At 36.6% G+C, this 10,572-nt stretch overlaps 1 non-coding gene across 1 annotated transcript; it reads left to right on the top strand.

Annotated features, from left to right (window-relative positions):
- The first annotated feature begins 9,936 nt into the window (after nucleotides 1–9,936).
- LOC112768725 (small nucleolar RNA R71) lies at nucleotides 9,937–10,040 on the top strand. The gene has a single exon (XR_003186122.1). It is a non-coding gene; the product is annotated as a small nucleolar RNA R71 (small nucleolar RNA).
- Nucleotides 10,041–10,572: the final 532 nt, after the last annotated feature.

The raw sequence follows: 10,572 nt of genomic DNA on the forward strand, positions 1-10,572 counted from the left end.
GTTTTAAGGTTTAAAATGATTTCCAAGTCTGGTTTGGAACTTTGGTTTAAATGAATTTGGTGTTGAAAGTTGGTCGGAACTCTTGATTTAAGAGATATGGTTTAAAAGAAAAGTGAGTTCTCTGATTTTGTTCAATTGTGAAAATGGTTTCCAATTTATCATAATCGAAAGGGATTTAATTTGAAAAGTTTTTATTTAAGAAAATCATGATTTGAAGTAATCAACTTCCGAGTAAATGACTCCTTTGAGAAAGCTCAATAGTGAACTGGTTTAGACTAAACTGTTTTGAATGATTTGGAAAGATGTTTCAAAATCGATATTTGTTTTAAGGAAAAATTTCGGAATTCTTGATGATGATAATCAGAGTGACGCAGCGGAATGCGAGAGGGAGTGTCGGCACGGTAGAACGCTTCGTTGGAGATGTGTCGCGTGATTCAAATTTTCGAGGGCAAAAATTTTATTATGAGGGGAGAATGTAAGAATCGCGACTAATTAACCGCCTAATTAGGTAATTAATATTGCCCAAATTAGGTTCCAAAGAGTTAAAGTTACAATTTGAGGATTTACATGTGATTTTTGGACTTAGTAGGTCTTTCTGAGTCAGAAAATGTGCTTTTTGTGAAAAACTGCAAACCGGCAGTCAAACTGGTTTAATCGATTCAAGTCTGTCCCGTACTGTGCGAAAAAAAGTGAAAACAGTCAAAAACCTTAGAAAAATAATAGAAGTCGAAAATCGGGCGTTAATTTTAAAGGTTTGGCCCGAAGTTGGGCCAGACAGGTTAAAAACGCTAACGGGTTAGACCGGGCCCAAGTTGGGCCCAAGCCCAACATATATAAAGGTTCATTTAATGAACCCATGTAGCACAACAACACAAATTAAACGCACACACTCAGCAACAAAGAAAAGAAGGAAGAGGAAGAAGAAGTACCATTCATCTTCAACTTCCTAAGCTCATATCTTGAGCTATAGAGCTCCGATCACCGCACCATTTGCGGCTACGCGTTCCTTGTGAAGAGCTCTCCAAAACCCATCTGAGAAACTGGTAAGGAAAGCTCAAATCCCTCTCAGTTCTTCTCTTCAAAATTTCGAGTTTTTAGGGCTTTGGATTAAGTGAGTTTTTATGACTTTGGATGTTTAGGTTCACTCTAATCCTTGCTTAGCATTGAGTTTTGGCTATCAAAACTGTTGGACAAGGTAAGAGGCATTGAACCCTTGTGAGATTTTGTTTATATGGTACCCTAGGTTGATTTATGATGATTTATGTATATATCGCTTGATTATTGTGAGTTTGGGAGCTATTGGAACTTGTTGGTGGCTTGGATTGTGTTGGAAAGCTTGTTGGTGGTCATTGTTGTGCTCATTGGGGGTTTTAGTGCATATAGAGAATTGATTAAGGTATGGTTTTGGTTTCCTCTATGTAATATATAATATTCATGGACACTTAGGCTAGTAGCCCATAGGATAGGTTTGAATTAAAATGGTTGTTGAGTTGTTGAATTATGGGGTACAATAAATTATAATGAATTGATGAGCCTTGGTTATGTTGGTGAAAGTGTTGCAATGATAATTCATGATAATTGATGATTTGGAATGATTGATAAATGGCTATATTGATGTTGATAGCATGATATTAGAGATTGATATTGATAATTGATGAAAATGATGGTTAGTAGGGGTATTATTATGTACTTGATAATGTTAGGTGATGGTTATATATGTTGGCATGGTAAGTTGAAGTATGGCAAATGGTAAAATCTGATATCGGATAGAGTTAATGTAGTTTTGGTTGGTTTGAGTTATGAAGGTTGGTAAATTGAGATTTTTGTGAGTTTGGGTAAAAGTTAGTTTTTGGTGAACTTTGTCTGATCATAACTTATTCCTCGGTTTTTAAAATTGGTTGAAAATTGTTTGAAATTAAAGCTCATTAAAAACCCTTCAAATCGATATAAAGTTTGTAAAATTTGGGTTTTTGTAGAGGGAGTTATGATCATTCAAAGATTGGTGTAAAAATCTGAAATTCTGTAAAGTTACAAAATTTTATGATTTCTGGTATGTGCGTATGCACAGCCTTGTGTGAACAGACACTCCTGTGCGGACGCACACGTCCTGCTTCTCAAACTTAACCTTGTTTTCAACTATTTCACCTTTCCAACAAGATTGTAAGCTTCTATGACACCATTTTAAGGCTTTTGGGCTTAATTTTGGGTATGAGAACATGGGAAATAACCTAAGGGTTTTAGTTCATGATTATTATGAAAAATTAGAAAACGGAGGCTTAGGTGGGTGTACTGAGGATGGTTTGATGGCATGTGAAGATAGACTCGTATGTGACATGAGAAATGATGAACTGTAGAGTTCAGAACTGAAATGTGAATTGACCGTGGTTGCAATGAGTCGAGGACTCTGACTGAGATGATGGATCCATGTATACTGAAAATGTTTTCTGAAAACCACTGAACGGTATTTGTACTGAGATTATGAGACGCTATGCGCCCGACAGGGACGGCAGTTAGATCCTGCCTGTCGAGGTAGCGGCGGTGGCATAAGGGCAGTAGTTCGTCCCGCTTGCATTGAGATGTGAGGTCTGAGGCAAGAGTATCCCGCTCGCATCCCTTCGGATCATCAGAGTGTGCAGGCACAAAACCCTGGACAGTGATCCGAGCACTATATCTCGGGGGTTCCCAATAATGATTCAGAAGGGCGACATCTCCATGGAGATGTTTCGGGTTGGCAGTTGAATTGACAATGTTATCTCACAGCTAATAGGGCAGGCATTCATCATATGAATTTTCTATCTGTTTGTTTACTTTGTCGACTTGTAATTGTATGCCAAATTGAATAACATGCCTATTTGCTTACTTGAATTACTTGCCTTATATGCTTCTACTTGTGTTTTACTTGCAATGTAATTAATTGTGATTTCTGCTGGGATTGAGGAGGTTCGGAAGGCGGTGGCGATGAGATCACATAGAGGATAGGTTGGTGAAGGCTGTGGGATAGCGGTGTTTGGTTAGAATAGAAATCCTCTAAGATAGATTACCCGGTTTATTTATGTTAAGGTTTACATATTATGCTTATCTATTTTAGTATGCCTTAAGATTGAATCTTGTGATGGATATGAAGTCTAGGATTGTCTTTGGCATCCCGGGGTCTTATATCCTACATCACTGGGAACTGTTACCATACTGAGAACCTCCGGTTCTCATATTATATTTCTGTTGTGTTTTTTAGATGCAGGTCGCAACCCACCTCGGTGAGTTGCTTGGATGGTGACAGAAGTGGAGGATCTTGGATTCTTTTGGAGTCTTTTGATTTATTTTGTTTGTATATCTCTCACTTTTGTATTTTGCTTTTTCCTAGAGGCATGTATTGAGAGGACAAACTTTGTATAAACCCTTTTAAACTTCAGGTTCTGTTTTATCTGTATATATGGCTAGCCGGCTTAAAGTTAGAAGCATCGTTAGTACGTTTTACGCTTTTCAAATACTGTTTTTGAGCTATTTCCTTCATCGGGCTTCTAGATTATAACAATTCCTTCTATATATTATATGTATGAGCTTAGAACTGTCGTAATCTCTGATTAACCTTTGCTTTACGATGCGAGGTAAAGCTTAGGCTAATTAGGGTGTTACACCTCTCTTCAAGGATTTCTTTTTAGATAATAAATCCTTCATGAATTTTGCATATAAGGGAATTTGTTCAAGAGCTTCTATAAATGGAATGTTGATGTGCAAAGCTTTGAATATGTCCAAGAATTTAGAATATTGCTTCTCCTTGTTTTCCTTTGGAGCTTTTGAGGATATGGAATTCTTTGCACGTACTCAGGCACTGGCATTCTGTCTTTTAGTGGGGCTTTTGTGAATTGAATAGGTTTCTGGAGGGTAGGCTGCATGTGCTCTTCTTGAAGATTTATATCCTCTGGAGCTCCTTTTCTTGCCCCATCTATAACAACCTCGTTTTCGAGTATGCAAGACCTTTTCTGAAGACACGGATTTCTCCGGAAGATCAGTAAAGGGAAAAACTCTGCTGTATCATCAAGCATCTCAATCCTTATTGTCATTATGTAATCTTTAAGCCAGAACCTCTTTTGAGGCAAGCTTGACGACGCAATCACGAAGAACCTAGTTTTTGAATCGTATCGCTTAGAAGTTTTTATTCTAGTTTCCGTAAATAGTCTTAGTTTGATGAACCGGACTCGATTCATGAGAGAAGAAAGATAATAGTATAATATTATCATTATATTAGTATTAGAAGCTGCTTTAATGATATTATATTGTTACCTGGTCTATTTTAGTTAATAACAAGAAATCAGTTTAACTAAGTTCACAATTTATTGGTGCAGCTTAGCACCAGCACTCTCTGATAACTTTAGCAATGTTAATGCCTCATCATACATATTCTATTCTCATATTAAATATGTTACTAGTTTCATTTATGCTAGTAGCTCAGAAAATAATTTTTTGAGATGTTTGACAAACGGATTTTTGCTAATAAAGAATTCACAATAAATTCCCGTTGCAAGTATAGTTTCTAAACCAACTAAAATCCTTTCGTACAAAAATTTGGTTGTCACAAGTAACAAACCCCTAATAAAATTGATAACCGAAGTATTTAAACCTCGGGTTGTCTCTCAAGGAATTGCAGGGAGGTGTATTTATTATTGGTTATGGAAGATTATCTTTTTGGGGTTTTTGAATAAGGAACAAGAAAAATTAAATTGTAAGAATTAAATTAATAACTAATAAAGCTCTTAGCAAGGTATGAAAACTGGACGTCCTATCCTAGTTATCCTTATCAATTGTGATGAGAATTGTTCATTACTCCCACTTAGTTAACCCTTACTAAATAAAGGAAAGTTAAGTGGACTAATCAACTTGATTCCTCAAGTCCTAGTCAACTCCTAAGGAAAGACTAGCTTTAGAGGGATCCAAACCAACCAGCAAATTCCAATTATCAATCAACAAAGGAGTTTGATAACTCAAGTGTCTCCAATTAATCAATTCAAGCTAAAAATGTAAAAAGCTAAATTAAAATCATAAATATGAAATACCTCAAATTGCATTAAATAAGAAAATCAATTCTAACATGGAGTTCATAAACCAAATTGTCAACATAAAGTAATCAACAAGGAAAATAAATAAATTAGAAAGCTAGAACAAATAAAAGTAGAAGAGAAATTAAATTAAAGGAACATTGAACCTGGAATTGAGAAGAAATAAACCTAAAACTAAGAGAAATCCTAAAACCTAGAGAGAGGGAGCCTCTCTCTCTAGAAACTACATCTAAAACCAAAAATTATGAATAATGAGAGGTGATAGATGATTCCCTCACTCTGCAACCTCTAATCTGTGTTTTCTGAGCTTGAAACTGGACCAGAAATAGCCCAGAAATCACTGCGGCGATTTCTGGGTCGCTGACCTTTTCGTAGATGCGCGCGTCCGCATCCATGCCGTGTGCGTGCCCCCTGGACTGCACGTACACTATAGCAAATTATATATTATTTCGAAGCCCCAGATGTTAGTTTCCAACGCAACTGGAAACGCCTCATTTGGACCTCTGTAGCTCAAGTTATAATCGATTAAGTGCAAAGAGGTCAGGGCTGACACCATTAGCAATTCCTTCAACTTCTTGTATTCTTTCCACTTTTGTATGCTTCCTTTCCATCCTCTAAGCCATTCCTGCCCTATAAACCCTGAAATCACTTAACACACATATCAAGGCATCGAATGGTAATAAGAGAGGATTAAAATTAGTAAAATTTAAGAGCAACGAAGCATGTTTTTAATCATAGCACAAAATTAGGAAGAAAATTGTAAAACCATGCATTTTATATGAATAAGTGTATGAAAGATTGATAAAATCCACTCAATTGAGCATAAGATAAACCGTAAAATAGTGGTTTATCAATGTTTTTATGTGTGTTCTGATACATCTAGTTTTAGTAGTTATACACCAGAGATATTTTAATATTATTTTAATCCACCTCCAAGCCAACCAATCACAACTCTCCCTACACCCCCAAGACACTCCAAGGCTGGTCATTTGCTCCCTTTGGCCGAAATTGAAAAGAGAGAAAACTTCATGAACACTTGATCTTCAAAGCTTGATTTCTTCCGAACTAAAACTCAAATCAAAATTCCAATCCGACCAAAATGATCCTCTCTTCTTTATCTACATATGACTTATCAAGGCTGGAATCAAGGTGAGTTAGTTGCACCTTCTCCCTTTTGCTTCGATTTCAAGGAAACATGCTTAAACATGTATTTTCTTGATGTTCTTCCTTAGGAATCATGCTTAACTTGACTTGAGGACTAAGAAACCTCAATTTTCAGCAAAAGTAAGGTGAGGAATCTCATCCTAACACTCATATAAAGGTTCGGTCAGTTGAGGATTTTTGTATTTAAAGTTGTTTTTTATGTGATTTAGAAGGAAAAAGTGCTTTAAGAATACTTCAAGGAGTAACCAAATTTGGAGAAGCAAATCAAGGTAGGGTTTAGTAAAATTAATCTTGATTAATTGTATTCGAGTTGTGTGATCATGATATGGTTTGGCTGTGATTGAAATTGATGGTTTATAAGAGTGATTCTTGTTGAGATTTTGGTGAAAATTTGATGATATTCAACTTTGAATTTATGTTCTTCATGGCTGCTGGAAACCGAAACCCTAACCCTTAAATTAGGGTTGAATTTGTGTTGAAATCAAGTGAAAAAGATGGGGTTTTAGTGGCTACTAATTTATTATAAATTTTGGTAAAAATCGGTTGCTAAAAAGATTGAAAAATGGGTGAAAACAAAGAAATAATCTGAAAAGTTTATGAAGAACACTTTGAGTATGGTGAAGAACAATGAAGAACAGGCTTTAGATCTTAAAAAGGGCAAGGAAGTAAATATTTTGGTATTTGGGGAGTTATTTTGTAATTTCTAAAAATTAGGGTGGTTAAAATAAAAATATTAAAAGTTACGGGTGGTAAAAAGTGAATTTATAAAGTAAAAGATAAAAATAAGGTAATTTTAAAAAATTTAATAATAAAATAATAAATAATGCAAAAAGTCCGTAAAAGCTTTAGAAAAACAACTTTAAGCTCAGAATCTCATAATTACCTTCATAAAATACCTAGGAAGTGGTAATAACATATTAGTGAGGCGAAGACAAAGGAAAGATAAAAAGTTAAAGAAGAGATAAAAATCGAAGAAAAAGTCTGTAAGGTTTTAATGACAGAAACAAACAGAGATTAGTGAACGAACTAGGAGCAACATAGTTAGTTCTTGAGTTGCACCTAGGGTTAGGTATAATATGAAAAATTAAATTGTTTCAGTATAAACTTAATGAACCTATACTTGGGACAGGCTAACTATTCATACCAAAATTTTCATAAGCTTTAAATACATACGTTAAATAGAGAAACCAGAGCAGAGTAAAGAGACAAAGAGAAAAGAGTAATCAGAGCAGAGTAAAGAGATAAAGAGAAGAGAAACCAGAGCAGAGTAAAGAGACAAAGAGAAGAGAGTAATCAGAACAGAATAAAGAGACAAAGAAAAAGAGTAGTATGACAAAAAGCAGAGGACCTATTGAAAGGTCATTTGTTGCTTGAGGCAACCCAAAAAATGTTTTTTTATTCATTTGTTACATTAAGGCAACTCCAGAGATATTTGTATGTTCATCTGCTGTATTGAGGTAGTCAGATAGATAGTGGTACGACCACAGAACATTTTCCAGTGCTACACAGCTATTGAGGCCTGTACCTGCAACTGATAACCTGGGATCACTTGCAGAGGAAATTATTTCATACACGGCTGGATTTCTACCACCTGTAAAGCAGAGTATGCTTATAGAGGATATTATGGCATATGTCGGTTAGTGAGAACCGTACCTATGCTTACTGGAATAACCATACCCGGTTCAGCTGCTTCGGGTTACGTCAGGAGCGGGTAGAAACCGACAGATGAGCTCATTACTTGCACTAGGGCTAGACATGCATCATACTTGGTTGTGCATTTCCTCTGTTATGATTGTTGTATGAATGTATGCTGTCTTTGTTTGTATTCTATTCTCTGTATTTGTGTTTTATTTTTTTGTATTCTTCTATTTGTGTTCTACTTTCTGTTTTCTCTATTTTTTCTATTTATCTATATCTTCTGTTTACTGCTTCTCTGTATTTTGCTATTTGTCTGCTAAGCAACACAAAATTAATGAACTTAACTAATAACCCCGACCCTACTAAGAACTCCCCGATTCTTACCCTTCTCTCTCCCTTCCCCCTTCAGATGGAATTAAGGGTACCCTTCCGTAGTTTGCTGACGACCGTTCGCAAAAAGGATTCTGACCTAGGTAGTCTTCTGAGTCTAGGGTTAATCCCGTTCTCTGTTTATATGTATACTGTGAGACCAACCAATGTCTGCACCCCGTTTGTATGCGCACTTTAACCTAAATCCTGTATACGAGACTCCTATTATGTGGCTACTTGAGGGAGTACCAATAAGACGTCATATGGCAATATATGATCGTGCAGAGGAGTAGTAGATGATCTTCAACCTTTTGATGACCTTCGACCTGACTCAAGTTTTGAAGACTTAGAACGTATTTTCCCTTGCTTTAGTTGTTTAGAGGGACTAGGTGAGTATAGAGTCCAGGCTAGCTTGGGTGCCAGCTTAGGGACTTATTGAACAGGTCAGGGCCTGGGATGTTGTATGTATATATATGTATATAGTTATTATCTAGCTATATCTAGAGGTGTTCTAACTAAAGATCTAAACTCTAATAAAGGCTAGATGACTGAACGTTGTTAACTGCTTGAGATATATAAGTGTGATTGATTATAACTGCTTTATTTGTGATTATTTTTGTGCTGGCAATGAATGATTCTGTTTATCAATTCCGAATGTTAGATTAAACATTTTCAAAAAAATAATACCTCACAAAATAACTACACTCTTAACAACGAATCAGGCTCATCTAGTATGATCATGACGTACCAGAAATTGGGTCGTTATACCATCAGTGAACTCCTCCTTTTTGGTTTCTTCCTTCTTTTCTTCTCCTACCACCATTCCACTTCTCAAGTAAATAGCCTTGCACTCCTCCTTTGGATTTGGAATTGTGTCACTGGGGAGAATATTTATGGCTTTCTCTAATTGTTGAACAATCTGGCCTACTTGCACCTCCAAATTCCTAATTGAACCACCTTGATTCTTGAAATTGGTTCTTGTTTCCTCCCTGAAGCCTCTAGTTTCTTCCATGAATACTAGTGTGCTCTGAGATAATTTTTCTAGGGCAAGCTCAATATTAGAAAGCCTTTGGGCATTTTGCTGGGTTGGTTGTGAGAGAGATGGCTATTGGCGGGGTTGGTTCACGGGAGGGTTATTTGGGTTTTAGTGATGGTTATTAACAGTGTTCTGCTAGGGGTTGAAGTGATTAGGCTGAGGGTTGCTGTTGAAATGGTTAGATCTCTGGTTTTGGTTCCTCCACCCAAAATTTGGGTGGTTCCTCCAACCTGGATTAAAGGTGTTGGAGTTAGGGTCATTTTGAGGTTGTCTTGGGGGATTACCCATGTAATTCACTTGCTATAGTGAAGATTGTCCATACTCCATGCTTTCACTTTGAGAAAATCCATTACTACCACCATAAGAGTTCTCTTGAGAGCTTATTGGTGAGACTTGAATTCCTCCTAGGTGTTGAGTAATTGCATTTATTTGCTGGGACAAAATCTTATTTTGGGCTAGCAGAGTATCCAAAGCACTTAGCTCTATGACTCCCTTTTTTGCTGATTTTTCGAAAGAGTAAAGATATTGATTTTTGGCCACCATCTCAATTAATTCTTGCCTTCCTTAGTAGTTTCTTTCATATATAAAGATCCTCCAGTTGAAGTGTCCAGCGCCATCCGCGAGGTGGGAGTGATCCCATCATAAAATATTTGAAGCTGGACCCAGTCAGCAAACATATCATCAGGGCACTTTCTGAGCATCTCTTTAAACCTCTCCTAAGCTTCATATAGGGATTCTCCTTCTTGCTGTCTAAAGGTCTGAACATCAGTTCTGAGCATAGTAAGCCTCTGAGGTGGAAAGAATTTGTTTAGAAACTTAGTGACCAAGTCCTCCCATGTGGCTATGCTCTCCTTGCGTTGATTTTCTAGCCAGTGTTTAGCTTGATCCCTTACAGTAAAAAGGAAGAGCAGCAGACGGTACACTTCAAATGTGGGCTTTCACTAAATTGGCAGTTTTGTTGAATCAACGTAACAAGTTGTGGCTTCAATTCAAAGTTGTTGGCTCTGACAGTAGGTGTGATGATACTACTCCCACCACTATCTGGGTTGGGGTTTACATAAGACCCGAGAGTCCTTCTAGGTGGGTTGATATTGTCATTCACATTCTCTGCCATCTATGGCTCAGAGAATTCTTCTTTAAGCACTTCTTCAGTCTCTTCTTCAACTCTTTAATTTCTAGCTTGTTGTCTCTACCACCAAAGAGTTCTTTCAATCTCAGGATCATTGATAAACCCATATTTTATGATGTATATTGTGCTCAATTCAAGAAATTTATTCAATCCTTCACCCACTTATTCATGAAAATTTCATG

The sequence above is a fragment of the Arachis hypogaea genome, chromosome 17 (assembly GCF_003086295.3).
Source record: "Arachis hypogaea cultivar Tifrunner chromosome 17, arahy.Tifrunner.gnm2.J5K5, whole genome shotgun sequence".
In the NCBI taxonomy this organism is placed as follows: Eukaryota; Viridiplantae; Streptophyta; class Magnoliopsida; order Fabales; family Fabaceae; genus Arachis; species Arachis hypogaea.